We start from the raw sequence: 27,354 nt of genomic DNA, 5'->3' as shown, positions 1-27,354 counted from the left end.
AGAGAAAGAAAGAGAAAGAAACAGAAAGAGAAACAGACAGAAAAACAGAGACAAAGAGAAAGAAACTGAGAGAAAGAGAAAGAAACAGAGACAAAGAGAAAGAAACAAGAGACAAAGATAAAGAAAACAGACAGAGAGAAAGAAACAGAGACACAAAGAGAAAGAAACTGAGACAGAGAAAGAAACTGAGATAAAGAAAAACAGAAAGAAAAACTGAGAGACAAAGAGAAAGAAACAGACAAAGAGAAAGAAACAGACAAACTGAGAGACAAAGAAAAAGAAACAAAGAAACAGACAAAGAGAAAGAAAGAAACAGAGACAAAGAGAAAGAAACAGAGAAAGAAACAAAGAAACTGAGAGACAGAGAAATAAACAGAGACAGAGAAACAGAGGAAAAGACAGGGAGACAGAGACAAAGAGAAAGAAACTGAGAGAAAGAGAAAGAAACAGAGACAAAGAGAAACTGACAAAGAGAAAGAAACAGACAGAGAAAGAAACAGACAGAGAAAGAAACAGACAAAGAGAAAGAAACAGAGACGAAGAGAAAAACTGAAAGAAACAGAGACAAAGTAAGAAGCAGAGACAGAGAGAAACAAACAGAAATAAAGAAACAGAGACAGAGACAAAGAAACTGACAAAGAGAAAGAAACAAAGAGAAAGAAACACAAAGAGAAAGAAACAAAGAGAAAGAAACAAAGAGAAAGAAACAAAGAAACTGAAAGCCAAAGAAAAATCAACTGAAAGACAGAAAAACTGAAAGACAAAGAAACTGAAAGACAAAGAAACTGAAAGACAAAGAGAAACTGAAAGACAAAGAAACTGAAAGAAAGAGAAAGAAACTGAAAGAAACTGAAAGACAAAGTAACGGAAAGACAAAAAGAAACGGAAAGACAAAGACAAAGACACGGAACGACAAAAAGAAACGGAAAGACAAAAAGAAACGTAAAGACAAAGACCCAAGAAACTGAAAGACAGAAAGAAACTGAAAGACAGAAAGAAACTGAAAGACAAAGCGGAAAGACAAAGAGAAAGAAACGGAACGACAAAGAGAAAGAAACGGAACGACAAAGAGAAAGAAACGGAACGACAAAGAGAAAGAAACGGAACGACAAAGAAGGAAACGGAAAGACAGAAAGAAACGGAACGACAAAGAGAAAGAAACGGAACGACAAAGAGAAAGAAACGGAACGACAAAGAGAAAGAAACGGAACGACAAAGAGAAAGAAACGGAACGACAAAGAGAAAGAAACGGAACGACAAAGAGAAAGAAACGGAACGACAAAGAGAAAGAAACGGAACGAAGAGAAAGAAACGGACAGACAGAAACTGACAAAGAGAAACAGAAAGACAAAGAAACTGAAAGACAAAAATAAAGAAACGGAAAGACAGAAATGGAAAGACAAAAACAAAGACAAAGACAGACACAGACAAAGACAGATGGAAACAAAGAAACAGAAGGAAAACAAAGACAAAAAAAACGGAAAGACAGAAACAAAGACAAAGAACCAGAAAGACAGAGACAAAGAAACAAAGAGAAAAAACCAAGACAAAGAAACAAACACAAAGAGACACACAAACACAAAGACAGACAAAAACAGAAAGACACGTTGAAACCAGAGACAGATACAAAGACAAAGACAAAAAAGAAAACAAAGACAGAGAAGGAAACAAAGAAACAAAAGACAAAGAAACAAGAAGAAAGACAAAGATGAAGAAACAAAGAAAGAAACGGAAAGACAAAGAAAATGAAACGGAAAGGCAAAGAGAAAAACAGACAAAAAGAAATAGACAAGAGAAACAAAGAAACAAAGACAAAGAAAAACGAAGGCAAAGAGATACAAAAACAAAAAGACAAAGAAACAGACAAAAGAAACAAAGACAAAGAAACAGACAGAAAAAGAAACAAAGACAAAGAAAGAACAAAGAAAGACAGAGAAAGAAAGAGAAACGGAGAAAAACAAAAAGACAAGGAGAAAAACAGAAAGACGGAAAAACAAAGACAAAGAAAAACAAAGACAGATAAAAACAAAGAAAAAAAACAGAAAAACAAAGAAAAAAGACAAAAACAAAGACAAAGAAACAGAAAACAGAATGACAAAGAAACAGGACAAAGACAAAAAGACAAAGTCAAAGAAAGAATGAAATAACGACAAAGACAAAGAAAACAAAGGCTAGATGAAACAGACAAAAAATAAAGACAAAAAAGAAACAAAGACAAAGACAAAAAAAGAAAAAGACAAAGAGAAACAAAGACAAAGGGAAAGAAACAAAAACAAAGAAAAGTGACAAAGAAATAAAGAAAAAGAAACAAAGAATGACAGAGAAAGAAACAAAAAAAGGAGAAACAAAATAAACAAAGAAAAAGAAACAAAGAAACAAAGACAGAATGAAACAAAGACAAACAGAAAGACAAAGACAAAGAAACAAACAAAGAGAAAGGAAACAAAGACAGAAACCGACAAAGACAAAGAAAGAAATGGAAAGACAAAAAAGACAAAAGAAACAGAAAGACAAAGACAGAGAAAGAAACAAAGACAAAGAGAAAGAAACAAAGAACCATAGAGAAAGAAAAAAAAAGGAGAAACAAAATAAACAAAGAAAAAGAAACAAAGAAACAAAGACGAAGAGAAAGAAACGAAGACAAAAACAGAGACAAAGACAAAGAAACAAACAAAGAGAAAGGAAACAAAGACAGAAACCGACAAAGACAAAGAAAGAAATGGAAAGACAAAAAAGACAAACAGAAAGACAAACAGAAAGACAAAAACAAAGAAAGAGAAAGAAAACAAAGACAAAAAGAAACAAAGACAAAGAAACAGAAAGACAAAGAAACAAACACAAAGAAAGAAACAAAGACAAAGACGACGAAGAGGACAGACAAAGACGGCGAAGAGGACAGACAAAGACGGCGAAGAGGACAGACAAAGACGGCGAAGAGGACAAAGACGACGAAGAGGACAGGACGAAGAGGACAGACAAAGACGGCGAAGAGGACAGACAAAGACGACGAAGAGGACAGACAAAGACGGCGAAGAGGACAGACAAAGACGGCGAAGAGGACAGACAAAGACGGCGAAGAGGACAAAGACGACGAAGAGGACAGACGAAGAGGACAGACGAAGATGACAGACAAAGACGACGAAGAAGACAAAGACGACGAAGACAGAAAACGGCGAAGAGGACAGACAAAGACGAAGAGGACAAAGACGGCGAAGAGGACAGACAAAGACGGCGAAGAGGACAAAGACGACGAAGAGGACAGACGAAGAGGACAGACGAAGATGACAGACAAAGACGACGAAGAAGACAAAGACGTCTAAGAAGACAGATGGACGAAATGGTGAAACCTTATGGTATACTTCTATATATAAAAATTCCCCTTTTTTTATCAACATAGGAGGGTAGAGGATGGAGGGGAGTGGAGTGTATTAGGGATGGAATGGTTGGGAATTATCTTTATGCCTGTTTTTTGGCTACCTCCCTTGTAAGGGGGAAAAAGCCTTTGGTAAATGTATTTGTATTATTGCAACTGCAAAGAAAAGGACAAGGTTGCACAGTCCCCCATACATTACGGGTCAGGTTCAGGTTCGCGGTATTTTGTCACTGTTGGAGGGACACGGCCAATTGTTGCACAAGACTTCAGGAGCCATTAAAGACCCCATTTGTCCTCTTGGCATACCATCTCGACACCAGCAAAGGACCCGTCACTTTCAATGAAGGAATGGCTCTTATAAATGGTCCAGATATTGATCCTTAAGAATGACTTCTTATCCCGAGGGTTGGTCTTGGTCAAGTGAAAGATTAAATGGTTTTCTTACCTTCACCCCCCCCCCCACGTTCCGACTATACAGTTTGGTTTTTATGTTCTACCAGATTTTAACACACCTGTATTCATACACAAGCGTGTACACAAACACACGCATGCATTCATACAGATATGTATGCATATGCATACTTACACAAACGCATATGTACATACACATGCATACATACACGCGCATACATACATACGCGCATACATACATACACACGCGCATACATTCGCCCTTGTGTGAATAAAGTCAGTTTGTATTTTTTAAGACGCGCATTCGATGAAGCTGTGTATTACTATTAATGTATGTTAAACATATTTCATATGTATGTTACAAAGCAAACCATTGCGAAATACCCGCCTGTTGGGGTCGCGCTTCGAAACAAGTTCTGTCAGATGACAAGCTCAGAAAAAAAGTTACATAATTTGGCGCGAAATCATGTTCTTCTTTCCCATTGGTTGGGGGTGGCTAAACTACCTACTTTAGATACGTTTTGGCATCCCGGAAACATAATCACCGATTCCCAGGCTCTATACGAAGTAGCAGAATCATAACAGGGAAAACCAGAGACACCTCGAACGGAAATCTAAGCAGAAAGCGACGGCAGAGAAGAGATAGACAAGAAGCATACGCCCACGGACCTGAATCTACGTAGAAATTTCCCTATATTCGCCGATTACAACTCAACAAGTCCTTAGGATTTCAAGTACCAAACACGTTTTTTTTTTTTTTTTTATAAAATTGTTTCGGACATTTCCAGACTCCTGCTGAACTAAGTGAGACGCTACAATTCCCCTCTTGTTATTTCTCTACTACGAAACGTCAATAAATCTACGTGTTCCCTACTACCCGAAGATTACCCTACCAGAAATTATCGTGCATCAGCCTCTCCTCAAGCAACTCGTTTGTTCCCGAGACTTGAAGATCGGACCAGACGACTTTCCGTTGGTGCAACTTCTAGCAACCAGAATCAAGACGTCTACACCATAATAAAGACTATTTCACCCAACTATCCTTACGTGCTAGTCGTGTCGCGACTATCCTGGCCCATAGGTGGGTCGTGACACACCCATAATACACGCACAAACAAGTACACACACGTGCACACACACGCAGACATGCATACACACCCACGCATGTATACACACGCATGCATACGCGCGTACAAACACACGCATACATACGCGCGTACAAACACGCGCATACATGTACACATGCGTGAATATGCAGGAGACATATACACACGCATGTATACACAAACACGCATACATACACATGAGCATACAAAACCACACGCGCGCATGCAGGCACACACACGCATACATACACAAACGTATACACGCATACAAACACGCTTACACAAACACACACACACACACATTTGCATCAACACACATACATATATACACGCAAACATACATACGCATGCATACACATGTACGCACACTAACACATACGTGTATATACATACGCATACATGCATACACGCACAAAAACACGCGCACGCAAACTTATGCATACATACATATATACATACGCACACTCGTACATGCATACAACACACGCATGCATACATACATACATACACACACAAGTATGCATACACACAAGTATGCATACATTGTACGTATGCATACACATACACGGGTACACACACGTACACGCGTATTACATACACATACATACGCACGTATACATACAGACTCGTACATACTGGTACATATAGACACATATACACAGACGCACGTACACAGACGCACGTACATACAGATGCATATTCACACACGTACACACGTAAACACGTATACATATACGTATACATACGCACGTACATATACCGACGCACGCATACCGGTACATACAGACGCACGTATACACACAGACGCATGTATACACAGATGCGCGTATACACACAGATGCGCGTATACACAGATGCGCGTATACACAGATACGCGTATACACACGCGCGTATACACATGCATACTTACGCACGTATACATATAGACGCACGTATATATGCGTATATACACACATACGCAAATGCACGCACGTATAAATACACAGGCATATGCACGCACACATTAAATATACACCGAGTGATGATACAAGAAATAAAATAAAAAAATATCCGTGAAGAATTCTCACGCACTTCAAGTCTTTACAGGAGCCGACCCACTGGCCGTGACATCTTGTTCTTCGCTGCTTTGCTATCAAGGAAAAACAGGCAACCCGTTGTCACTCGCCCGTACCCTCCCTCACATGAACAATTAATTATTCTGTTCATTTCAACAACTCCTTGCAAAACTTCAAGATTTTTTTTTTAATCAAGTTGGAGAATGCAGTCATATCGCTGGATATCTATGATCAAGAATCTAAACGTCTTTGACCACGAAGCAGGAGCACACACGCACACACACACACACCTTGCACGTGCACACACGCACACATACACACACTTTACAGACACACACACCTCACACGCACGCGCGCGCACACACGCACACACACGCGCGCGCGCACACACACCTCACACATGCACGCACACCTCACACACATGCACGCACACACACCTCACACACACACATGCACACACGCACACACCTCACACACATGCACGCACACACACACCTCACATGCCTGCACACACACAGCTCACACACATGCACGCACACACCTCACACATACACGCACGCACACACACACACACCTCACACATGCACGCGCACACACACCTCATACACATGAACGCACGCACACACACACGCACACATGCGCGCACACACACACACACCTCACATGCACGCGCGCACACACCTCACACACATGCACGCACACACACACCTCACACACATGCACGCGTGCACACACACACACACACACACCTCGCACACATGCACGCACACACACACCTCACACACATGCACGCGCACACACCACACACACATGCACGCGCACACACACCTCACACACATGCACACGCTCACACACACCTCACATACACGCGCACGCACACACACACACAACCTCATACATATGCACACACACACACCTCATACATATGCACACACACATGCACGCACACACCTCACACGCATGCACACACACACCTCACACATGCACACACACACACACACACACACACCTCACACACATGCACACACACACACACACCTCACACACATGCACACACACACACCTCACACACATGCACGCGCACGCGCACACACACACACACATGCACACACACAGCGCGCGCATACACACGCACACCGCACACACACACACACATGCACACACACAGCGCGCGCATACACACGCACACCGCACACACACACACACATACTATCCACGATCAAGTATGAGAGAATAGTTCGTTCAACAAAGGACAGGTTGATACCCGAGAGTAATGTTTTATTTTTTGAACGATTGGCAGCCATGATCTGCTTGCGTAGGAAAAATAATATTCTGCAATTTTATGAATTTCATGTCAACTTTATCTCTTATAGCAAATATATATTTGAGTATTAATAAAAAACATTTACCAAAAATCTAAGTGTGTAGAAATACAATATATAGATTTTTTCAAAAGCCACTATCACATTTTCTCTTGACCTTTCACTACTTAATATCTGATGAATGATCTAAATTTATTTGTATGATAATATGATGTACTGGTAAGAAAATATATTCTGTACAAATTTATCATCAGTTAGATATGTTTGGGACGACAAAAATTGATCATACAATCTTTCACCGATCTCGATAAATTCTAATTCATAAACCAGATTTCAAACTCAAACAAGCAAAGAGTCAAATGATATATCCATTCTGAAAAGTGTGGATGAAAAATGTCACCACTTTGTAAGGCAAATACCGAAAAAAAAAAAAAAAAAAAAAAAAAAAAAAAAAAATCCAAATTAGAAAAAAAAAAAATCTGATCACTCAACAGTCAATTTCATAACCTCAAACCAAACAGTTTTCATCTTTCTTTCATGCAATTGTTTGAAAAGATAAAACCTTTATTGGAACAAGCAACTTCTCTCTGAAAACATGAAAAAGCAAAAATAAAAGACCGACACTCGAGTATTTACGAAGTATAAAAAAGAAAAAAAAATCTTTGTGGGCACTGTGGTATAAAAACACTCGGTACATCAGACTTCACTGTGATCGATAACACAAGTCATTTAACGATGTATAACAGGGAGAGCGTACCTCTACATCACGCATACAAAAACAAGTATGGACACAATCCAAGCGTACCTATGGTCTGCGCGCATCACACGCGTATACGTACTTCATTTCTTGCAGGAAAGGTAAAATAAGGATTCACCATCTTGCCCAAGCGAGAAACGTAAAAAAAAAAAAAAAAAAAATTATATATATATATATATATATATATATATATATATATATATATATATATATATATATATATATATATATCAACACTCAAATCGAGTAGGTTATACCCACCAATTCACCACATTGTCCTCTACAAGGCCGAGAACTTTATTCGCTACTACACTATTCCTATACCCTCAACTTCCTCACTCTTTCCTCTCCCTCCTCCCTCAACCTCCCTCCCTCCATCTTCAACTTCAACTTCCCCCCTCCTTTCCTCAACCTCCTTCCCAACCAAGTCTTCCTCACTCATTTTTTGTTCTACATTAAAGTCGCAAGTAAATTCCAGCTACAACACAGCCAACAGCCAAACGTAAAAGACACCCACAAACTTACTAAAAACGATGCAATCCTTTTGCTAAAGGCCAAAACAGACCCGTAATAAAAAGATTTCATAGATTCCATTTATATAAAACTGAAAGTTAAAAAAAAAGGGGGGGGAGGTAGGGAGAGAGGGAGATGGCGTTCATTTAAAAAATGAAACAAAATTGTGAGCTTTTCTCCATCCTACTCTTTACACAACGTGTCATGTGGTAAAATGAATTTTCTTGTGCATATAAAGTGATGCACGCGGACACGCGCACGTCGTCTCCTACTCCGCCCAACTCCAACCCATCACTTCTACCTCAACTGAAACCCATTCACAACCTCAATCTACTATCACTACAAACATCATATCCCCAACCCACCACCACAACCACCTCCCAACTCCAACCCAACCCACCACCACAACCACAACCACCTCCCAACCCACCACCACAACCACCTCCCAACCTCAACCCACCACCACAACCACCTCCCAACCTCAACCCACCACCACAACCACATCCCAACCCCAACAACCCACCACCACAACCACCTCCCAACCCCAACAACCCACCACCACAACCACCTCCCAACCCAACCCAACCCACCACCACAACCACCTCCCAACCCCAACAACCCACCACCACAACCACCTCCCAACCCAACCCAACCCACCACCACAACCACCTCCCAACCCAACCCAACCCACCACCACAACCACCTCCCAACCCAACCCAACCCACCACCACCTCCCAACCCCAACCCAACCCACCACCACAATCACAACCACCTCCCAACCCACCACCACAATCACAACCGCCTCCCAACCCCAACCCAACCCACAACCACCTCCCAACCCCAATCCAACCCACAACCACCTCCCAACCCACCACCACAATCACAACCGCCTCCCAACCCACCACCACAATAACAACCACCTCCCAACCCACCACCACAACCACAACCACCTCCCAACCCACCACCACAACCACAACCACCTCCCAACCCACCACCACAATCACAACCACCTCCCAACCCACCACCACAATCACAACCACCTCCCAACCCACCACCACAATCACAACCGCCTCCCAACCCCAACCCACCACCGCAATCCCAACCACCTCCCAACCCCAACCCCAACCCACCACCACAACCACTTCCCAACCCAAACCCACCACTTGCCAATCCCCACAAACCCACCCACCGTCTCAAACGCACCATCTCTCACTTTCTTCCCCAGCTATCATCTTGTCCCCAGTCTTCTTGCAACCATCTTCTGCCCGTATTCTTCAGCACCGAGCCTCTCGTCTCGACGGCGTAGCCTTCCTAAACAACGTTTCCTGCTAAACATTTCAGGATAATGTCACATCCGTTTCGGATAAGCCAGGATCCGTCTCTTATCCAGGGGACACACTAAGCTTTTTGCCTACCAATGTCAGGTTGCTGTTATGGAAAGGGCGAGGAAAACGTGTACTCGTGTGCGTGTATGTGCCTTTAAGTGTGCCTGTGTGTGTGTGTGCGCCTGTGTGTGTGTGCGAATATGTGTGTGTGCGCCTGTGTGTGTGCGCGCCTGTGTGTGTGCGCCTGTGTGCGCGCGCCTGTGTGTGTGTACCTGTGTGAGTGTACCTGTGTGTGTGTGCCTGTGTGTATTTACCTAGTTTACCTAGTTGTATTTTGCGGGAGAAGAGCTATGCTCGTAGTGTGTGTGTGTGTGTGTGTGTGTGTGTGTGTGTGTGTGTGTGTGTGTGTGTGTGTGTGTGTGTGTGTGTGTGTGTGCGTGTGTGTGCGTGCGTGTGCGTGCGTGTGCGTGCGTGTATTTACCTAGTTTTACCTAGTTGTATTTTGAGGGAGAAGAGCTATGCTCGTAGTGTGGTGTGTGTTGCGTGTGTGTGCGTGTGCTTGCGTGTGTGTGAGATTCACCTTGGTCTTTGGATCACGTGTTGGACTCGTGATCAACAGCCATTTCCCTCCCGGGAGAGAGCTCAGCTCGTGTCTGTGTGTGTGTGTGTGTGTGTGTGTGTGTGTGTGTGTGTGTGTGTGTGTGTGTGTGTGTGTGTGTGTGTGTGTGTGTGTATGTGTGTGAGATTCACCTTGGTCTTTGGATCACGTGTTGGACTCGTGATCGACAGCCATTTCCCTCCCGGGAGAGAGCTCAGCTCGTGTGTGTGTGTGTGTGTGTGCGTGTGTGTGCGCGGTATATCCCTCCAAAAGTATATCATACGTATTCGAATACATTCGTATACTGGCATTTCGCATATATTAGATGCATAACATATGTACACAAAATTTCAGATTTCTCTGCAAATTCTGAACACCATTCTGGTGTCTTACAATGAAATTTGAAACAAGAACCATTTACTGATTTTATTACAATGCAAAACTTAGTAAAACAAAAATCCATAGTTTTCGATTTTTTTACGGAAAGTTTGTTTTAATTCGAAAATATTCATCCCTTTTAGACTTCACAAAATGGCGGACACTATCACAAGTCGTGTCATCTAACAAGTCCAGGATGAACCATTTTTTCCTACATTTGAGACCCAAATGTTATCTGCCTGCGTTCGACCAACAAGCAACGTTATCGACATGCACAAGTCCTAAAAATCCGGTAAATACTAGTAACGATACCCGTAATAAAGCTAACAAACCTCTTTAACTGAAATGTTCTACAGTTCTCCATATTCTTGGGAGAACATTCCCGAAAATAATTTCAGATCCTAATATTAGAGATTTCCAAATTCAAGAGATTCTGAATTAGTAAACCAATTTGTTCTATTTAATCGAAACCATGAGAAGCTGATTTGTTAAAAAGAAAATTCAAATAAAAGCGTGCAAACTTCCTACCATAGCTAATAAATAAAAACGTGAAAAATGTAAACAAAAACAAAAAGAAAATGGGAAACTGAAAAACACACTAGGTAGCCCTGAACGTGACCAAAACCATCGATAAATCAACGACCCGGTCACGAACACACAACTAATTGTGTTCTTAAACAACACGTTCTGCCTATTACGACCCCAAACGCCTTCAGCACAATGCAACCTGTACATATCATCCAAGGGATTTGTGGGGGAGGGGGGGGAGAGGAGGGAGGGCTAGATTCAGGACAATATGGGGGCTTAATTGAGACTCGCCCCCAACCACAGCTGAAAAAAAACTACCTGACCCCTGCCAAAATAAAACCAGGGCATTTGGTGTTTACATAAAACCTTGAACTCCCGTCATCAATCCCAGTGAAGAATGTGGTCATATTTCAGAAGCTTCGAGACGCTAAAGGCACCAAATGTGGCACAGGTAGACACCTAAGCATTTTTAACATCCATAAGGCTGTAGTACAGAGGTTCTCATTAGGGGTGAAATTCACCCCCAGGGGGGAATTTTGGGTTTTCTGGGGGTGATTTGTGACCACAGTCAGTTTACGCGGTGAGGAAAGCAATTATAGGTTTTGGCCTATCTGGCCTGTCACTTGGGCTGGAATTATACTAATATGGGAAAAATATATACTAATTTGGAAAAAAATAAAAGGGTTTTTAGTAATATTTGCATATTATTTAGAATGCACTTTTTGAAACAGGCAATCTTGGAAAGGAGGGGGGAATGACATTCAGACAAATGGTGAAAGGGGTGAATGGGCCAAGTAAGGCTGAGAACCCTTGCTGTAGTAAGACATCCAATTATCTGGTCCAGTTAAATCTGTTACAGGATATTCATGTCCCATTGACAGACATTTCTGGGATTTGAGATACAGGCAGTCAGATTTCGAAACGAGTGCACAGCCTTGCCCGTGCGCTTATGTATCAAGCTTTTCTCGCGTCCAATGATCCCAAAAGAAGAAGCGTTTCCCTCACTTCTATATTTACTTGTATCTATATACCAAGGGCTTTCCCCCCCCTTATAAGGGAGGTAGCCATATTAAAAGGCACGTACCCACTCCCACCCATTCTACTCCCACCCACCACCCTTTCCTTCCTCGTCTTAGCTCCTCATGGATGACGGGTCATCCCTCCTGTATCCCGTCCACTGCCCTGGGTCAGAAGCAATGTAGCAAGACACAGCACATCCACAACATGACCGCTTGATTTAATCGATGACAACCCCCCCCCCTCTCTGTCCCTTCATGCAGAAAAATAAGTGGGGAGACATCCCTTCGGGCTGCGTCAAAATATCATTCACACACAAGTATCCCCTACTCACCCCATCCCCCACCCCCCCTCCTTGCCTCACAGTATCATCTATACACAGCCATTCTCCACTCACACCTATCTCCTGCCTTCTCCCTTCCTTGCTCAACAGACAATCCCCTCTTTCCCAATACCCCTTTCACCCCATCCTTTCATATCATCCTCGGTCGTCCATTCAAGTTCACTCCATCCACATCTACCTTCCACACCTTTTACTTATCTTTTTTCACTCGTTCTTTCCATATGTCCAAATCATACCAATACTCTTTCATCAGCCCTATCTCCTGTCTACTTTTCCACCCCCGCTCTCCTCCTTACCTCCTAGTCTCCCTATCTAACCTTGTAACCTCTACTATACTTGATATTTCATATCATTTTTTTTCTCTTTGCCTCTTAAATTTCAAGTCTCCGCACCATACAGAGCCGTCGGCACCATCACATCTCCACATATCTTTGCATCCATTCCCAAATGCCTATTTCTCGTTAACCTTTTTAATCCCCTAAGGCATTTACTTGCTTCTTTCAGTCTACAATTTACCTCCACCTCCACTCTTCCATTCCCTGCCACATGAGACCCGAAATACCAAAAGCTATCCATTTCTTTCAACCTCTTCTTTAAGACTTACTTTCAACTCGCTATCCTCTCCCCTTGTACATCATTCTACTTTTACCCACATTTACCTTCAACTTTCTCCTATCGCATATCTTCCTAAAATCCCCCCTCTGACCCTACCACAAGCGCAATGTCAGCAAACATCAAATGGCTTCCTCCCACTTCACTCCATTTTCTCCATCTCCAATCCACTACCATTACCATTTTCATTTACCTCCCGTATCACCCCGCCCATGTTCACACTGAACAGCTATGGCGACATGAAGCATCCCTGTTGCAGTCCCACCTTTATCTCAAACCACTTTCTCTCTACATTCCCAATTCTAACAGGTTCTACAACTCTCGTACTCTTGACTGTCCTTAATAGCTTTCCCCCAATTCTATATATCTGCAATACAATGCCTTCCTGTCTACCCAGTCATAAGCTTTTTCCAAACCCATAAAGGCCCAAAATACATCCTTTCTTTTGTCTAATGTCTTACCACAAATCTGATCCTCGCAACCCCTATCTTTCCTAGGCCCACACTGTTCCTCAACAATTAATCTGTCCCTCTACCAATCCTCTCGTTTAAAACACTCCCTTAAGCCTTCCCAACTACACTCAAAGCGATCCCTCTAAAACTACTACACTCACGTTTATCTCGTTTTCCCTTGTAAAGCGGAACTATACAGGCACTCCTTCAGTCCAACTGCACTTAACCCTCCCTTAGACACACATTAAACAGCCTCACTAGCCAGTCCACCACTACTGTTCCTCCCTTCTTCATACTCCGCATAACACCCACCTAACCCAGGTGCCTTACCTGCTCTCATCATTTTCAAAACTACTTGCACCTCATCTTTTGTTTTTCCTCCATTTTCTTCCCCTATCACAGACATTATATCGGCGTCTTCCACTGCTCCCACCAATCCTTTCTTATCCTCATCCACACTCAACAGTTCTCTACCTCAACCTCCTTCCCCTTCCCGCCTCCTCTTCCGTTAATATCTGTCCATCTGGGCCATTTTCCATTTCTCCTCTGCTTGACTCTCCTCCCCTTCCTCTTAATTTCATTCCAAAACGTATCTTTATTACTCCCAAAATTTTCTTCTTTTTTCTTTGTGCCCCTCATCTATATATAGAATTATATTACATCAGTCTGTCACAACTTCATATAGAACTATATCAGCCTCAGGGTTTTAAGTTGCCAATGTTGGCGTAAAATGCATGTTACCAGATCACGCACGCACACGCGCACACATACAAATACAGAGCCAACATATGCCCATTACACACACACATACTGTACATAGCCAAATGACCCCAAATACATTCACGTATACATACGCACACAGACAGCACCGGTCAGAAACTGTATGCCCGGTTCGTGTGTACGTGTGTGTGTGTGTGTGTGTGTGTGTGTGTGTGTGTGTGTGTGTGTGTGTGTGTGTGTGTGTGTGTGTGTGTGTGTGTGTGTGCGCGTGTTTTCTGGTGTTACTAACAGCCTTTCGCCTTCTGGGCGTAAAGGAACTTCAATAACAAATACTATGAGAATCCATTCCAACTCTGAGCCCGCGTCAGCATGTTCAAAGAAATTCTGCTATGATATAAACTCAAAATTCCCATTTTTCCTTTACAAAACAGTTCTTTGAATAGACACTGAAGAATAATTCATCGTTTCTGCACGAGCTCAAGCTTCTTCATATACATCACCACCCAAAATTAGCTTGTCGAATCCTTCCCTATATCAACATCTACAACGAATCAACATTGAAAAACCTGTAAAACTGTTTATGCTCATTTTTGCATTAATATATGATCAACCTTTGATCAACCGCCTTTATTATCTTTCCCCAAACCCCGTCACTGGATTTTCCAACCATCTCAAAATTTTCATTGAACCAGTCTTTATTTTCTCCGCTAAAACTTGGTACATGTCCGGTCTCCCTCAAGTTATAAATGTAAATATATCCCAATTTAGTCTTAGGTCCAATGGTACTCTTACGTTCCTCTCAGTCTACTTCTTCACGGAATTCATTTTGATCCCGAGAGGTTCATCTTCCCAAAAGTGTAAAATTCTCATACTCGAGGCACTTTCTTTGCCCATTGCCATTGTCTTCCCCACGGTTAAATTCAGTAAAATATCATCCCTAGGAATTTGACTAACAATTTATGTGTACGTTTGTGTGTGTGTGTGTGTGTGTGTGTGTGTGTGTGTGTGTGTGTGTGTGTGTGTGTGTGTGTGTGTGTGTGTGTTTTTGTGGGCGCGCGCGTGTAAATGTGAACACATATATAACTTCGCATGTGCAACTGTATGCGTGTACATAACTTTGTATATCTATACATGTAGACGGGGATCGATCTCGGGCCTGCGTCGTTGGAAGCCCCCGAACCTGCCCCCCCCCCGCTTCACCAGCAAGCCTTGTGTGCCCGTGTGCGTGCATGTGCAGGCGAGCGTTTTCCCGCTGCACAAGATGATCAAATTAAATAGATCTATACCAGGGTGCATTAAATGGCGGGAAAAAATATAAACAACTTGTTTAATTACTGTGAAACTAATCTCTTATAAATTAGCAAGTGTGCGCCTGTGCTCAAAAACCTGTTTGCAAATTTAATTGACTCGTTTCCAACAACTTGACATCGACGAGGAGCGATTCTCAATCAGTTATGACACCAAGGCATCACAAGTACTACGCGGAACAGTGGCGTCATGCCGCGGAACTGAAACGTCACGCCGCGGAATTGAAGAGTCACGTCGCCGAACTGGGGCGTGACACTGCGGATCTGTGACGTCACGTCGCGGATCTGTGACGTCACACCGTAGAGCACACCCGAGCTCGGGTCAAATGTGCCATAAATGAACAGAAAATACACCTTTCGTCCATTATTGCTCTTCTTCAGTTTTGTCAACTAATTATGCCTCGGTAATCTAGATTATATTACCCTTGGTTACGATAATCACGTTCTCCAGACCCTTTCCTCTGGTCAACACTCATTTTATGAAACCCCACGTAGAGAAGGTACTTAATGAAACTATTTGATTTATTGAATGTAGTCTGAGGGAAAGATTCTATTCTATTCATTATAGGTAAAGATGCCCTGACACTACGGAACAAGGTGACGCTTTGGCTGCAGAAGAGTTTCTTTTGGACTGAAGTTTCGTATGCTCAATGTCAACTCTCAGACAATTATGGTTCTTATTGTCACCGGGCATAAGGTCGACTATGGTGTATATTTTCAGGCCGTAAAATTCGGTTTGAAGACCACAATCATTAAAGATTGGCAAAAATTGAATCAATAAACTAGAAAACAGATAAATAAAATGAATATCCTCTTCAATTCGAGTCAATTTCTCGAGGACAGCATTAGCTGCCTGATGTACGATGATGCATCACAATACTCGCATTATAAAACAAAGTTACAGCTATGTTACTCGTTCTTTCACTCAATGTCAACACCCACAGAAAACATGATTAGGCAATGAAAGAAATTAGCTAGTAACAGCGACATCAATCCGATAATTTTTATAACAGTCGCATGCAGGATTCGAACCCACTGCTTTCGGCCACCCGTAAGATCACCTTCACAGAGCCTTAGCCCACGACACCAACAGAGACTTAAAAGCTTGAAACCTGGAATCGAACTGATTCCCGAGGATAGGAAAGATCACTAATCTGCGACCCCCTGTAAAACAGGAATTGGGGTCGCAAATTAGTGATATTTCCCATCCTCGGGAATCAGTTCGATTCCAGGTTTCAAGGCTTTTAAGTCTCTGTTGGTGTAGTGGGCTAAGGCTGCGTGAAGGTGATCTTACGGGTGGCCGAAAGCAGTGGGTTCGAATCCTGCATGCGACTATCAAAAATTATCGCTCCACAGGACGACTAGGTAGAAGTCATCGTATATAAAGGGGTTAAGCTTTTATTAATTGCACAGCGTTTTGCTCGTTGGAGGGGAAACGTTTACAATACAATCAATAAATGAACAAAGACTTCGCTCTATCATATGTTCTCTGCCAATAGTGTTGGTAGTTGCCACATTTCATTGGAGAACAATAGATGTAACTTAATACTCAAGTTTAGTCTATCAACAAGAAATCCACAATTTTAGTATTCATGCCATATGGAACACGCATCAATCATCAAATACCAAAGCTCTCCCACTCTTTCTCTCCCACTCACCCACTCTCTCTCCCACTCACCCACTCTCTCTCCCCCTCACCCACCTCACCACTCCACTCTCTCCCCCTCACCCTCTCTCCCCCTCACCCTCTCTCCTCACCCACCCCCTCACACTCTCTCTCCCCCTCACCCACTCTCTCTCCCTCACCCACTCTCTCTCCCACTCACCCACTCTCTCTCCCACCCACACTCTCTCTCCCCACTCACTCTCCACCCACACCCACTCTCTCTCCCACTCACCCATCTCCCACTCACCCATCTCCCACTCACCCACCTCTCTCCCACTCACCCATCTCCTCCACACCACCCCTCTCTCTCCCCACCCACTCCCACTCACCCACTCACCCTCCACCACTCACTCTCCCCCTCACCCACCTCTCTCTCCCCCTCACCACCCTCTCTCTCCCCTCACCCACTCCCTCTCCCCCACTCTCTCTCTCCTCACCCACTCTCTCTCTCCCACTCCCACCCACTCTCTCTCTCCACACCCCTCACCCACTCTCACATCTCACTCTCCCTCTCCCACACTCACTCTCCCACTCCTCTCACCACCTCTCTCACTCCTCCCACTCACCCACTCTCTCTCTCCCCTCTCCCACCCACTCTCTCTCTCCCACCCACCCACCCACTCACTCTCTCACCACTCTCCCCACCCACTCTCTCTCTCCCACTCACCCACTCACTCTCCCACTCACCCACCCACTCTCTCTCTCTCTCCCACACCCACTCTCTCTCCCCCACTCTCACTCTCTCCACCTCTCTCTCCACCTCCCACCCTCCACCCACTCTCTCACTCACACTCACACACCCACTCTCTCTCTCTCCCACTCACCACCCACTCTCTCTCTCTCTCCCACCCCTCCACCCTCTCTCTCCCTCACCACCCACCCACTCTCTCTCTCCCACCACCACCCACTCTCTCTCTCCACTCACCCACCCACTCTCTCTCTCTCCCACTCACCACCCACTCATCCCCCTCACCCACTCTCCTCTCTCCCCCTCACCCACTCTCTCTCCCCCTCACCCCACTCTCTCCCTCCCACTCACCCACTCTCTCCCCCACCCACTCTCTCTCCACTCACCCACTCTCTCTACCACTCACCCACTCTCTCTACCACTCACCCACTCTCTCTACCACTCACCCCACTCTCTCTCTCTCTCCCACTCACCCACCCCATCCTCCTCTCTCCCACTCACCCACTCTCCATCCATTCCTCTCTCCCCCACTCTCCATCCATTCCTCTCTCCCCCACTCTCCATCCATTCCTCTCTCCCCCTCACCCACTCTCTCTCCCTCTCACCCACTCTCTCTCCCTCTCACCCACTCTCTCTCCCTCTCACCCACTCTCTCTCCCTCTCACCCACTCTCTCTCCCTCTCACCCACTCTCTCTCCCTCTCACCCACTCTCTCTCCCTCTCACCCACTCTCTCTCCCACTCACCCACTCTCTCTCCCACTCACCCACTCTCTCTCCCACTCACCCACTCTCTCTCCCACTCACCCACTCTCTCTCACACTCACCCCATCTCTCTCTCACACTCACCCCATCTCTCTCTCACACTCACCCCATCTCTCTCTCACACTCACCCCATCTCTCTCTCACACTCACCCCATCTCTCTCTCACACTCACCCCATCTCTCTCTCACACTCACCCCATCTCTCTCACCCTCTCACTCTCCCACTCTCTCTCCCACTGACCCACTCTCTCTCCCACTCACCCACTCTCTCTCCCACTCACCCACTCTCTCTCCCACTCACCAACTCTTTCCATCAATTCCTCTCTCCCACTCACCCACTCTCTCTCCCACTCTTTCCATCCATTCCTCTCTCCCACTCTTTCCATTCCCCTCTCTCCCACTCTTTCCATTCCCCTCTCTCCCACTCTTTCCATTCCCCTCTCTCCCTCCCTCCCTCCCTCCCTCCGTCTCTCCCACTCTCCCACTCCCTCTCTCTCCCACTCCCTCTCTCCCTCTCTCTCCTCCCCCTCTCCCTCTCCCTCTCTCCGTCTCTCCCTCTCTCCTTCTCTCTCTCTCTCCCTCTCTCTCCGTCTCTCCCTCCCTCCCTCTCTCTCCCTCCCTCTCTCTCTCTCTCTCCCTCCCTCTCTCTCTCCCTCTCTCTCTCCGTCTCTCCCTCTCTCTCCGTCTCTCCCTCTCTCTCTCCGTCTCTCCCTCTCTCTCTCCGTCTCTCCCTCTCTCTCTCCGTCTCTCCCTCTCTCTCTCCGTCTCTCCCTCTCTCTCTCCGTCTCTCCCTCTCTCCCTCTCTCTCTCCGTCTCTCCCTCTCTCCGTCTCTCTCTCCCTCTCCGTCTCTCCATCCCTCTCTCCGTCTCTCTCCCTCTCTCCGCCTCTCTCCCTCTCTCCGTCTCTCTCTCCCTCTCTCCGTCTCTCTCTCCCTCTCTCCGTCTCTCCCTCTCCCTCTCCGTCTCTCTCTCCCTCTCCGTCTCTCTCTCCCTCTCCGTCTCTCTCTCCCTCTCCGTCTCTCCCTCTCCCTCTCCGTCTCTCCCTCTCCCTCTCCGTCTCTCTCTCCCTCTCCGTCTCTCTCTCCCTCTCCGTCTCTCTCTCCCTCTCCGTCTCTCTCTCTCTCGCCCTCTCTCTCGCCCTCTCGCCCTCCCTCCGTCTCTCCCTCCCTCCGTCTCTCTCTCTCTCTCCCTCTCTCTCTCTCCGTCTCTCCCTCTCCCTCTCTCTCCGTCTCTCCCTCTCTCTCTCTCCGTCTCTCCCTCTCTCTCCGTCTCTCCCTCTCTCTCCGTCTCTCCCTCTCTCTCCGTCTCTCCCTCTCTCTCCGTCTCTCCCTCTCTCTCCGTCTCTCCCTCTCTCTCCGTCTCTCCCCCTCTCTCTCCGTCTCTCCCCCTCTCTCTCCGTCTCTCCCCCTCTCTCTCCGTCTCTCCCCCTCTCTCTCCGTCTCTCCCTCCCTCTCTCCGTCTCTCCCTCCCTCTCTCCGTCTCTCCTCCCCCCCTCTCTCTCTCTCCGTCTCCCTCCCTCCCTCTCTCTCTCTCCTCCCTCTCCGTCTCTCTCTCCCTCTCCGTCTCTCTCCTCCCTCTCCGTCTCTCCTCTCTCCTCTCCGTCTCTCCTCCCTCCCCTCTCTCTCCGTCTCTCCTCTCCGTCTCCTCTCCTCTCCTCTCCCGTCTCTCCCTCTCTCTCCGTCTCTCCCCCTCTCTCTCCGTCTCTCCTTCCCTCCCTCTCTCTCACTCTCCGTCTCTCCTTCCTCTCCGTCTCTGTCTCTCCTCTCTCCGTCTCTCCCTCCCTCTCTCATCCTCTCTCCTCTCTCCCTCTCTCTCTCTCCGTCTCTCCCTCCCTCCCTCTCTCTCTCTCTCTATCTCTCTCTCTCTCGCTCTCTCTCTCTCTCTCTCCGTCTCTCCCTCCCTCTCCGTCTCTCCTTCTCCCTCTCCGTCTCTCCTTCTCTCCCTCTCTCTCTCTCCGTCTCTCCCTCCCTCCCTCCCTCTCTCTCTCTCCGTCTCTCCCTCCCTCCCTCACTCTCTCTCTCTCACTCTCTCCCTCCCTCTCTCTCCGTCTCTCCTTCCCTCCCGTCCTCTCTCTCCGTCTCTCCGTCTCTCCTTCCCTCCCTCACTCTCTCTCCGTCTCTCCTTCCCTCCCTCTCTCCGTCACTCCCTCCCTCCCTCCGTCTCTCTCCCTCTCCGTCTCTCTCCCTCCCTCTCTCTCCCTCTCCGTCTCTCTCCCTCTCCGCCTCTCTCCCTCTCCGTCTCTCTCCCTCTCCCTCTCTCTCCCTCTCCGTCTCTCTCCCTCCGTCTCTCTCCCTCCGTCTCTCTCCCTCCGTCTCTCTTCCTCTCCGTCTCTCTCCCTCCCTCTCTCTCTCTCTCCGTCTCTCTCTCTCTCTCTCTCTCTCTCCTCTCTCTCCGTCTCGATCTCCTCTCTCTCTCTCTCTCTGTCTCACTCTCCCTCCCTCCCTCCCTCTCTCTTTCTCTCTCTATCCCTCCCTCCTCTCTCTTTCTCTCTCTCTCCATCCCTCCCTCCCTCTCCTCTCTCTTTCTGTCTCTCCTTCCCTCCCTCTCTCTCTCTCCGTCTCTCTCCTTCCCTCCCTCTCTCCGTCTCTCTCTCTCCCTCCACCTCTCCGTCTCTCTCTCTCCCTCCACCTCTCCGTCTCTCTCTCTCCCTCCCTACCTCTCTCTCTCTCCCTCCCTCCTTCTCTCTCCGTCTCTCTCTCTCTCTCCCTCTCACTCTCTCTCTCTCCGTCTCTCCCTCTCTCCCTCCCTCCCTCTCTCTCCGTCTCTCCTTCCCTCCCTCTCTCTCCGTCTCTCCTTCCCTCCCTCTCTCTCCGTCTCTCCTTCCCTCCCTCTCTCTCCGTCTCTCCTTCCCTCCCTCTCTCTCCGTCTCTCCTTCCCTCCCTCTCTCTCCGTCTCTCCTTCCTTCCCTCCCTCTCTCCGTCTCTCCCTCCCTCCCTCTCTCCGTCTCTCCTTCCCTCCCTCTCTCCGTCTCTCCTTCCCTCCCTCTCTCCCTCCCTCCCTCTCCTCCTCTCTCTCCCTCCCTCCCTCCCTCTCTCTCTCTCCTCTCCCTTCCCTCTCCCTCCCCTCTCTCTCCGTCTCTCCGTCCCTCCCTCCCTCCCTCTCTCCGTCTCTCCTTCCCTCCCTCCCTCCCTCTCTCTCCGTCTCTCCTTCCCTCCCTCCCTCCCTCTCTCTCCGTCTCTCCTTCCCTCCCTCCCTCCCTCTCTCTCCGTCTCTCCTTCCCTCCCTCCCTCCCTCTCTCTCCGTCTCTCCTTCCCTCCCTCCCTCTCTCTCCGTCTCTCCTTCCCTCCCTCTCTCTCCGTCTCTCCTTCCCTCCCTCTCTCTCCGTCTCTCCTTCCCTCCCTCTCTCCGTCCCTCCCTCTCTCCTTCCCTCCCTCTCTCCGTCTCTCCTTCCCTCCCTCTCTCCGTCTCTCCTTCCCTCCCTCTCTCCGTCTCTCCTTCCCTCCCTCTCTCCGTCTCTCCTTCCCTCCCTCTCTCCGTCTCTCCTTCCCTCCCTCTCTCCGTCTCTCCTCTCCATGTCTATCTCATCTCTAGTCCTTGGTAACTATACTTTTCTATGGATTATGTCCACTATCATCAACGCGATCATCCTCTTCACCATAAATACCACCACCACTTCCACAATCATTATCAGTTGTAAGGGATGCGACCCTATCATCTCCCAGTATCTTTTCATTGCACGACTATATAGTAAAAATAACACTGAAGTCTTGAATTTAAAATTCATACCTAAACGTAAATTCACCCCAATTACGATAAAAGTCTCCTAATTTCCCAAAGTGTTAAGATAGTGGCACACTGGGCATTTCCTGCTAGCATGCTACTTGCTTTTACTAGCATGCTACTTGCTTTTACTATTTAGTTTGCATAGGACTTCGGTTAGGAGCTTTTGTTTTTGAAATTTCCAAATGTCAAACTACTCTTGCGTCATATAGCGAGAAGCTGAACGACGAACAAAGAAAAGTTATACTTGCATAAATGTCAGACATTGAGATGTTCTTACCGAAGTTTAGAATATTGTTACCGAAGTAGTTTCTACTAGAACCAAGTACCAAAAGCAAATAGCATGCCGCCATCTTTAAGGCTTGTTCACTTACGCTGCCGCCAGACTATTTTTATCCAGTTGCGGGAACCTGTCGTTTCCCCCCGTGGGAAAATGTCACCTGGGAATGATCATCTTCAACAACCAAAGGAGAAGTGGGAGGCAAACTGTCCTACATTTGAACAAAGATTTATAGAATTTGGAGGCGAGGTAGCAATGAAACTAAAGTTATAGTAAGGAGTTTTACTCAGACCTCTTGGGTCTTCTTCAATGGACTCCATAATCTAGTTTTCAAGTTTCGTTGCCACCTCGTCACCCTGTCCTACTTTTGCTGCGCCTTTCAGAACTAAAGCTTCTTCCATGTACAGTTGGTTCCACTTATAGGTTCTACGCCTCTCGTAATTCCCTGTCACCTAGTCCTACTTTTGCTCCGCCTTTCAGAACTAAAGCCTCTTCCATGTACAGTTGGTTCCACTTATAGGTACTACGCCTCTCGTAATTCCCCGTCACCTAGTCCTACTTTTGCTCCGCCTTTCAGAACTAAAGCCTCTTCCATGTACAGTTGGTTCCACTTATAGGTACTACAGTGGCTGCTACCCTCTAAAGAACTGTGGGAGATCTGCATACACTTAGGTCGTAATTTTACGACGTGAACAAAGTCGTACTTGCCCATATTGTCAAGTCAAAACTAAATTCCCCGTATCGTCTAGTCGAAACGAAATTCCCCGTATCGTCTAGTGAGTCAGGGGTTCTCAAACTGGGGTTCGCGAACCCCCAGGGGTTCACAAGAAGATTTCTAGGGGTACTTAGATGGCTGACGAAAAACGCATTTTAAATAGAATTCCGTGCTAGCAGTGTGTGTTGCTTCAATCTCATTGTTCTACGCTGGTTTCTAAATTAACAGTGTTGAAATGCTATGACCTTTCACACACACACACCCAACTCCCCGCCCACGAGAGTCAGAGTAACGACCCGAAGCGCAGCTGTACCGAAATTAATTTCGGCCCTGGGCAGGATTCGAACCAAGCACTACGCGCACCACCATGCTAGTAGTTCATCGTTCTACCAACTGCGCCACCGAGTCGTGTGTGTGTGTGTGTGTGTGTGTGTGTGTGTGTGTGTGTGTGTGTGTGTGTGTGTGTGTGTGTGTGTGTGTGTTTCAATAAATTACCACTCTTCATTGTCAGATTATTTTTTTATATACGAAAAAGGTTCAAGTCTTAAACTACTCCAGTCTTAAATCTACGAAAAAGTCCTACGCTTCTCGTAATTCCCTAAGAGACATCCGCAACTATAGAGGAAAAAACTGGTTTTTAGCTTTTGCTATGATCAAACGAGCTTTAAGATACGAGTTGTAACTAGAGCCGAAAAAAATAGAAAGTCTTTGTAACAAATTTAAGAGAACCTTTTTAGGTATTCCATGTACTCAAAAGTCACCCCAGCTTTTCATTTGTTAGACTCCAGAAGTACACCATGACTGAGAACTTCCCTTCCCAATTGTAAGGCACCACCTTATCTACCTTTCCATCTCCATACACAAATGTGCAATATATCTTCCTTTACAGACCTATGCATCTTATCTACCTTAACATTAACGTGGCGTGGCGAGGCATGATTAGGTCAAAGACGTGGATACGGTTAGAGCCAGCACCTTTGCCTTACGTGTTCAGAAAACCTGGGTTAAGTGGCCGTCACCAATGAGAATCGAACGCTGGATCCCGCTACATGGCGGCACACTGAAATTCAATCCTTCAGCACCGATTCACAAAGGCCATTTTTTTCCAACATTTTTGTACAAAGGACAAGCGTGTTCAGTTGAAGGACTGAGAAGGGTTAAGACAACCGCCAATCGACTCAGCCACTCCCCCCTCCTCGCCAAATGAATAAAATCGTCTGACTCAAGTTAAAAAAAAGTCAGGGCGTCACTGTTAATTTGGTAATTATATCAAACGACGGGCGCATTCGTGTTGCAAGTCGTTGCACACACAATGCATCATAGTTACAGCAACAGACATTCCTCAACAGCGATTCCATAAATCATCCACGGTGTGCAATCCAGCCCTATCGGATAACCCTTCCCAACCCGACAACGCCCATCAGAGCTTTCGTTCTGGCTGGGACAAAACGATTTTATCCATGCCCAATGATAAGGGTGAAGGTGGTGGGGAGCCTAGGCTACGCCAGGAGGCACCGAGTAGTTGCAATTACCTTTGCCCTGTTATGCGCTTTGGGGACTGTTTGGGCAGGAAGCTAAGTCACTGCTTGGAATCTGAGACGTGCGGGATTCGAATTTACAACTAACCTAATGCGAGACCGGCACGCTTACATATACGCCACCAGCGCACAATTACAAGGTCCATTATAGATAACGAAACTTCACAAATATTTCATTCAGCTGTGGTAGGCGGGAGCCGATTCCAGGTTTGGGAAGGTAATCTACAGATTCAGATCCCATTGCTATATGATCAAGTGTAGATTATAAACGTCTGAAGTCTGCTAAAACAAAAGGTTTTCGTCACTGGATGAAAGAGGGTTTGATTAGAACTGACTTCGGTTCTTCAAACTGACAAACGTGTTCCAATTCTCAACCGAATCATCTATTGCCAAACCGATTTTCAAAATCGACAGATTCAAACCTTTCATAGATAACCTGGCGGAGTCTACCCTAATCTCAGCTCAACCCAGTTGTTTATTTATTCACAAAATACAAATCTTGTAACATCTGAATGTGTAAAAGAATTAAAAAATATGGAAATAGTGATTAGCTAAACAAGTTGCGGATTAAGCTTTTATCTTTGCAATGTGTATTCTGACAGTCTGGTCAAGTGACGAATACCAAAATCAGCTGGAGGATTGACCTGCAAGCTTAGCAAAGACGTACTGGAATCAATTTTGAACGTTCCATATATACCTGGACACAAACCTTAACATATCCAGTACGACTAACCTCCATTTCCCTACCCAAGAACAGCGCAATGTCTACTACTGGGACCCATCCTTTTCATCATGTATCACACAGCTAAGTAATCATTTCCCTCAGTTTCCCTGAAGTTGATACAAGGATTATTCACCAAGCTCCCACTAATTACTAGTCATGAGTCTATGACCTCAATTGGGACACTGTTCTCTCCCCCTTTCTTGGGGATTCACAATTCAAATGGCGAGAGCCAAACAAATCTCTTCTTAGAGACTAGGTATCTGTACCAGCGGCCCACTCTTTCCTTACCCGCAAGAAAGGAGAGATGCTCACAGCAGTAAAAACCATCAAGTAATATGCCCGCCGAACAGTAAACACTTTCCGCTGATAAAATCACACAACATCGCCCTTTGCATACAAAACTCCTCCTCAGGTGCTCCTCCCAGGTTCGGACTTAAACCGCAAAAATGTCTTGCGCCAAACAACCTGCAACTCATTAGACGCTCATTAAAAACGAAGCCTCGCCTCCCCACCCCATCCCCACGACGTCCATATCTTCGCGCGCAAGCAAGATCACACGTTCTCTCTCTCAAAGTGTCTCCCCCAGTGCGTTTGAGCATGCGTTCTTTGAGTTTGTGCTTGTGTGCGTTTGTGTATGCGCAGGGTCGTGTGGGCGAGTGTGGGTGTGGCGAAGCCTATGCAATATTCCAAGTAGGAAAAAAAAATCGCAAAGTAGTCCCTAAGAGACGAACCCCCCCCCCTTCCTCCCTCTTTCCCCTTTCTTCTGCCCCTTGCCCTTGAACAGCGAAGAAGAGGCGGCGATGGCACCGGGGCCAATGTCAGGTGCCACTCTTTCCCCCCAGGTAAGAGCATCCACCGCCGCCAACTCTTCCTTCACACGCATTCGCCGGATGCAATGCGAAGATAACTTGCGGTGAGCGAACCTATACACTTCGAAGGAGAACCACAAAGCTTCACACTGGAACGCCTTGGCAATGGACGCTACCTCGAACCAGTCTTCCTTAGCCTACGGAGCCTAAGGACACAAATGAAGAATGAAAAATATATACGGGGGTCAGAGAACGAATAAACATCCCTCCAGGCTCCCAAGCGAAGTACACACGTTGGTATCCGGAAAACAAACGACAGTGACACCGTCACCTACATACAACACCATTACCATGGGGAAACGATTGACTTGGTCACCTTGGGATTAACCTACAATTGAGGCATCACGCCGGTAATAATCAATATAAATACATCCTGTCTCAGTGCGAGAGTCGCTTATAAATACATAATTCAAGATAAATTATATACATTCGGCACGAAGCTCTCGCCTTACTCATCAATTGCACTCCCGTCAGACTACCATAACACCCTAATTCATGCGGTTATGACCTTTAAATATTCAAAATTTCATAACAGTCTTCATGGCAAGAATTTCCCCCCCTCCAGCCCAGGCGAG

The 27,354-nt window shown here is 46.1% G+C and overlaps 1 protein-coding gene across 1 annotated transcript in view; it reads right to left on the bottom strand.

Annotated features, from left to right (window-relative positions):
- Window positions 1–27,354, bottom strand: part of LOC143020061 (trehalase-like) — a 217,356-nt gene that overhangs the window by 189,780 nt on the left and 222 nt on the right. The gene's annotated exons all lie outside the window — the stretch shown is intronic.

This window comes from Oratosquilla oratoria, chromosome 38 (genome assembly GCF_046742065.1).
Source record: "Oratosquilla oratoria isolate Oo_2021 chromosome 38, ASM4674206v1, whole genome shotgun sequence".
In the NCBI taxonomy this organism is placed as follows: Eukaryota; Metazoa; Arthropoda; class Malacostraca; order Stomatopoda; family Squillidae; genus Oratosquilla; species Oratosquilla oratoria.
This window is presented reverse-complemented; position numbering and strand designations above follow the sequence as displayed.